Here is a 6,364-nt window from a genome sequence, read left to right as displayed (position 1 = left end):
TACAAACCCGTGGGAACGGATTGCGAAAGCGTGATCACGTTTTATGAATTTGTGGGTAATGTTACAGATTGCAAAAACTGAAGGCACGGTTTACAAATCTGAGAGCGCGGATTAGAAACTCGTGGGTACGGTTTATTAATCCGTGGGCACGATTTGTTAAACCGAGGGAACAGTTTGAGAATTCCTGAGTACGGTTTATAAACTGAGCGGACGGATTGCTTTTTTCTGTCCAACAGGTGACTTCCCGGGCTCCGTAATCATATAGATATTCACACAAACTGCCAGCGTCTGTTCTACATTATAACCCTCCCAGCTAACACAGTACGTTGTGACGACGTCGTCAGTTAGTCGTCATTTGGTCAGCGTGACATTACTTTATGACAACGTTGTGAGGACGTCGTGGTAAAGTTCCATTTTTTTAGAATCTTGGCTAACGTTCCAGAAACGTTGTGGGCACGTCCTCAAAAGACGTCGCTAGTTTATCCCATGGAGAACGTTGTAGAGACGTGGTCCACTGGTCACCAGATAACTTAATAAAATCTTTGATGAATTAAGTAAATGTTCCATATAATATCCAATTGGCATATTATCACTAGGATAATATTTGTAATGCATTTATTTATATAATTGAAATTATCTGGAAAGTTATCTGGTGACCAGTGGACCACGTCTTTACAACGTTCTCTATGGGATAAACTAGCGACGTCTTTTGAGGACGTGCCCACAACGTTTCTGGAACGTTAGCCAAGATTCTAAAAAAAATGGAACTTTACCACGACGTCCTCACAACCTTGTCATAAATATAAACGTTTGTATATAATTATTATTATTATTATTTGTATTATTATTAAGGAGGTTGGGTGTTCGTAAAAGCAACAATTAAAAAAATCTTCAAACTGAACTTCAAACTTGAAGAACTTAAAAATGAGTTTTAAATTCATGAGATTTGTATTTATGTAATGTGTTAATTCTACATGTTTATTTATGTAAATAATGCGTGACTGTCACTGACGTGTTTTATGAGCGTGCGGGCTGAACATTTGAGTAGCTTTCAAACCCTGGAGCGGCGCAGAGTTGCCATGGAAACGGCGCCGCAACAAAACGGATATCAGCAAAGCTCCCTCTCTTGCTTTTGTTTTCACTGCTTTCAGGTGAGTTTAGTCTCTAAAATCACACACATAATATACACAACTGTTCCTGACACTTTTCTTACGTGTTATTACATCTGTTGAATATTTAGGCTACTTTGTAGAAATGGTTTAGTGTCTTCGAAAAAGTCCGTTAGCATCTCAACCGTTTTCAGAAGAGAGGCTAACCTAATCTTATTTACAAAAGTTTGGGCTTATAATCACATCTTTGTGTAGATAAGAGGTTATGATGTGCAGTTGAATGTGTGATTGGAAGTTGACTAATTTATTTAACAAACTGATATAACATAAATGTAGCAGCTGTGCTGTTAATCGATGACGTCACTTACACTGAGCTAAAATTGTCTGAAACTAGTTTAGATGCGTTTTGATCTTTCACGGTAAAGAAATATTGATACATGTTATGTTATTTTAGCAGCGACAAAATAACCCCTCTACAACAGAGGGGAAGCTCTACGATTTCAACATTTCTTAAGGAAGTTGCTGACAGAGAAGTGGGAAATTCAGGGAGAACTGAGGAAGCTTATCCATTTTCCCCCACCATTTTTTTACCTATATTACTGACTCATTTATTTGATTAAAAATACAGTAAAACAATAATATTGTGAAATAATATTAACATTTAAAATAACATATGTGAATATATTGTAAAATGCAATTTATTCCTGTGATCAAAGCTGAATTTTTAGCATCATTACTCCAGTCTTCAGTGTCACATGATCCTTCAGAAATCATTATAATATGATGATTTGATGCTCAATGAATTTTTTCTGATTATTATCTAATATGTTGAAAACAGTTATGCTGCTTCATGTTTTTGTGTACACAATTCAAATGTTAGGGGTCAGTAAGATTTTGGAAAACAATAATAGCAAGAATGGATTAAATTGATCAAAAGTGACAGTAAAGACTTTTATAATGTTATAAGATTTAACTTTCAAACTTTTCTTTGAACTTTATATTGATCAAAGAATCCTGAAAAGGGCATCATGGTTTACACAAAAATCTTAAGCAGCAGCTCAACTGTTTTCAACACTGATAATAATCATAAATGTTTCTTGAGCATCAAATCATCATATTAGAATGATTTCTGAAGGATCATGTGACACTGAAGACTGGAGTAATGATGCTGAAAATTCAGCTTTGATCACAGGAATAAATTACATTTTAAAATACATTAAAATAGAAAACAGCTATTTTACATTTTAATGATAGTCACAATATTACTGTTTTTACAGTATTTTCGAAAAACTGCATTATATTAGCAACATTAATAAAGTACTCCTCTGTTTTAGCTGCCTAAGAAGGACGATGAGGTGACAGTGCAGCTCGGGATAAGGAAGAGGAGGAGGAGGAGGAATACGTAAGTTAGACAATTTTCTTATTCCTTTCTAACAAAAAACTATAAACCTGACTACAATAGTATGGTACATTTTATTTTTATTTTCCAGCAATATATAGAGAGAGACCATCCTCCTCTCCTCTGCCCTCCACTGGTGGGGTAAGAAAGAAACTCATCCTCTTCTCCCACAGCTCTCCATCATATCCTTCTGCCTCCTCAACACTGTCTGAAAGAGTGGTTTCCACAGCTGGGACGCAGTCATCATGCTCATTTTCTTGAACAAAAAACTCTTTATGTATATTTTGGTGGGCGAAATAATACAGGAGAAATGCTAGAAATCTATATTGTTCCTTTTACATATCTTTACTCTTTATGAGCAATATTTGTATTTTATTTGTTAGCTTCAGAGAAGCTCAAGGACTGTAGATCTTTGGTAATATTCGCATTGTTCAGGTTTAGCTACTGGTAGTGAAGCAATGAAGCACATCACCACCAGACATTTGTAGCAGGAGCCTCATAGGACACTACAGGAAACAACTGAACCTATTTCTGCAAATAAAATTAATAATAAAGAAAATGCTGAATCTTTTCATTTCTTTTTTTTAAGGTCTTTATTGTTTATCCGCCAAATTATAGAGAGTATATCAATAAGAATATCAAACACTTTTTTTTTTCAGTAAAAAGAATAAAACATTTTAATAGTTGGTTACATTATTCATTGATTATGTTTTTTGATTAATTAATTGATGTTACATTTCTGTACTCATTACTTGTTAACATGGTTAAAAAGTCGTTAATGTTAAAAATTTATTGGTTTAGTTTGTACAAAGAAACACTGAATAAATGCTGATTAATAAATTAATGCAGTGTGGTTTTGGGCCATTTTCTATTTAGAATTTAATACAAGTTTGTATTGGTTTCCATTACATATCTGTATTGATCCCTAAACGTATTAACAGAAAACAATACACAATTCCCTATTAGAATGTATAAGGTTTTACAGCAGAGAATGAAATGTTTGAGTTTATCAGTTCTATGTGGATTTCAATGTTATGGATCAAGCACATCTTAATTCCCAGGACTAAAGGTGAGAAGTATATTTAAAATAAATGCGGACGAGGTATTTTGGTCGTTAGGAAGTACCTGCCACGTTCCAGCGACGTACCACTATAACGTCGCCACGACGAATACAGGAATCACAAAGTTACGTCGCTGGAACGTTATGTGGAACGTCGCAATGACTAATATGGTCCTTTGATGTTACATCCTCGCAACGTGCCAGTTTGGTTATTAAGACGTACTCATCACGTTCTTGCGACGTACCACTATAACGTCGCCACGACGATTATGGGAATCACAAAGTTACGTCACTGGAACGTTATGTGGCACGTCGCTACGACGAATATGGTCCGGTCCGGTTACGTCTTCACAACGTAACTGTGTTAGCTGGGCTATGGAGTGAACCGTTTTTTCAAAAAAGTCCTGAGCGCTTTTTTAGACGCCACCACCGGCGTCTTTTTCTGCAGCTCAGAGCGTCTTTTTAAGTTGAAAAAAGTTCAACTTTTCTGAAAAGAACGCCCTACGTCAAGCGCCTTTTTGACAGCTGACCAATGACAAGCGAGTAGCGAGACCTGTCGTTTCCATAACAACAAGAACAACTGTCTGTCGTGCACCCACAAACGTCTTTGTGAACCGCTCCCCGGTAACTTCAAAAGCCAACGCAAGAGCCAACTTTCTCTTTCTCGACATTTTTTGCATCACACAGCACTAGGCTACTGTTGCAGCTGTTGTTATAGCAACAAAAGACGCGCTCGGCTGATATTTGTAACCGAACGCTGCCAGCGTTTTTTTTTTTGCTAAAAAAACGCCGTTGTCAACTTTTTCTTGTCAAAAAAGACGCTAAGTGTGAACATGTTCACACTTAGGCTATGTCTTTTTTCAAACTGCCAGCGTCTGTTCTACATTATAACCCTATGGAGTAAACCGTTTTTTCAAAAAAGTCCTGAGCGCTTTTTTAGACGCCACCGCCGGCGTCTTTTTCTGTTGCTCAGAGCGTCTTTTTAAGTTGAAAAAAGTTCAACTTTTCTGAAAAGAACGCCCTACGTCAAGCGCCTTTTTGACAGCTGACCAATGACAAGCGAGTAGCGAGACCTGTCGTTTCCATAACAACAAGAACAACTGTCTGTCGTGCACCCACAAATGCCTTTGTGAACCGACATTCTCCTCCCCGGTAACTTCAAAAGCCAACGCAAGAGCCAACTTTCTCTTTCTCGACATTTTTTGCATCACACAGCACTAGGCTACTGTTGCAGCTGTTGTTATAGCAACAAAAGACGCGCTCGGCTGCTATTTGTGTGAACATAACCTAATACGCAGTACACGCATGCGCAAAATGCGCTTGAGAAAAACCGTGCTTGAGAACGAGCGGAGCTGAAGATCGAAATAAACATTCCTAATACAGATATTCATCGTCACAAGTTTTAAAACGTTAGGGTGAGTAGGCCTACTGAAAACCGAACTTATTGTGCAAAGTTTTGCTTTAGGACCCCGGTATAAGGATTAAAAGGCATTTTGTAGAATCGCGAGTTCATGCATTCATTGGTTTTGTCGTGTTTTCACCACAGAATTATCTGATGGTAGCCAATAGTTTTCTTTTCTTCGTATCATATATGTCTAAAATACTGTTTGATCGATTTGTGTGATATAGATGTGCGCAATGCGAATGCTGAAAGTTCTGCCGTTAGATTGCAGTTGGCGTCGGCCTCTATCGGGCCTTATTTCCTTTTAATGTACGTCAAGCTTGTGGTTTTCTTATTCATCCATTCATTTTCCTTATCGCTCGTGTCAGTAATTTTAAGCAGTCCTGAAAACCTGGATATTTTTACATACCACGAAATAAACGATAAAGCAAACTCTTCATCGGCTGACAAAAAGTCTCATCCTCATTAGGCTATATAGTTAAATAAATAACTTAAGTCCTGTCACTTGTGATGCAGGGGATCTTTGTCATTAAAGGGATAGTTCACTTTGAAATTAATTTTTGGTATGTTTTAGCTTACCTCAAAGGCATCCAAGATGTAGGTGTCTTTTTTTCCGGAGTAGTTTCAATTTTGATATTTTTAGGTCAAACCGTTCTTGTCTGTCAGTCATATAATGCAGGTCTATGGTCACTGTCTCAAAACAGCATGCACAAAGTCCAAATTAAACAATTCCCCATCGTCCAAATTAAACAATTCCCCGTCGTAAGTACACATTGATGGCTTAAGACACGAAACGAGCGGTTTGTGTGAGAAAACGAACAGTATTTATATAGTTTTTGTCCTCTTGTAAACACACACACCCAAATGATCAGAGGACGCGGGTGCTTCGGTCTGCGCAAGCGCCGGAAAGCGCCGGAAAAGGTCAGAGGGCGCGGGCGCTTCGATCTGCGCAAGCGCCGGAAATAATCTCTCGCGCGTGTACGTCACTCATTGTTTACACAGAACAGAGATTGTAGGTAAGACGGCTAATCGAAATGGTTCTAATTTGCGCTTATCCAGGATGTTTAAACCGACGTAAAAGAAAACAATTTCGTATGCTCGCGCAAACTCATCCGGGAGTGGTGAGTTTTCACGAATTCCCAATTTATAATCCTTCCCTCTTGAAGTTATGGTTGATCGCTCTTCGGCTGGATATCAACACACCCATAAACGTACTAAAGTTGAGGAGGGTCTGCAGCGATCATTTTTCCCCTGATGATTTTATAAACCAAGGAGAGGATCGCATAGTACTGACATCATCAGCTGTGCCTATGGTGTTTTCTCATCCAACGGAGGTATGTGAACAACGTCTTTGTATGTGTCCTTTGTATTTGTAAAGCTGGCATTACATGAAA

At 37.9% G+C, this 6,364-nt stretch overlaps 1 long non-coding RNA gene across 1 annotated transcript; it reads left to right on the top strand.

The window, feature by feature from the left end:
- Nucleotides 1–1,157: 1,157 nt before the first annotated feature.
- LOC309494410 lies at nt 1,158–3,588 on the top strand. Its single transcript, XR_014204318.1, has 2 exons — nt 1,158–2,511; nt 2,600–3,588. It is a non-coding gene; the product is annotated as an uncharacterized lncRNA (long non-coding RNA).
- Nucleotides 3,589–6,364: the final 2,776 nt, after the last annotated feature.

This window comes from Leuciscus leuciscus (assembly GCF_965113295.1).
Source record: "Leuciscus leuciscus genome assembly, chromosome: 3".
In the NCBI taxonomy this organism is placed as follows: Eukaryota; Metazoa; Chordata; class Actinopteri; order Cypriniformes; family Leuciscidae; genus Leuciscus; species Leuciscus leuciscus.
The sequence above is the reverse complement of the archived record's forward strand: the minus strand, read 5'-3'. Positions and strand labels throughout refer to the sequence as shown.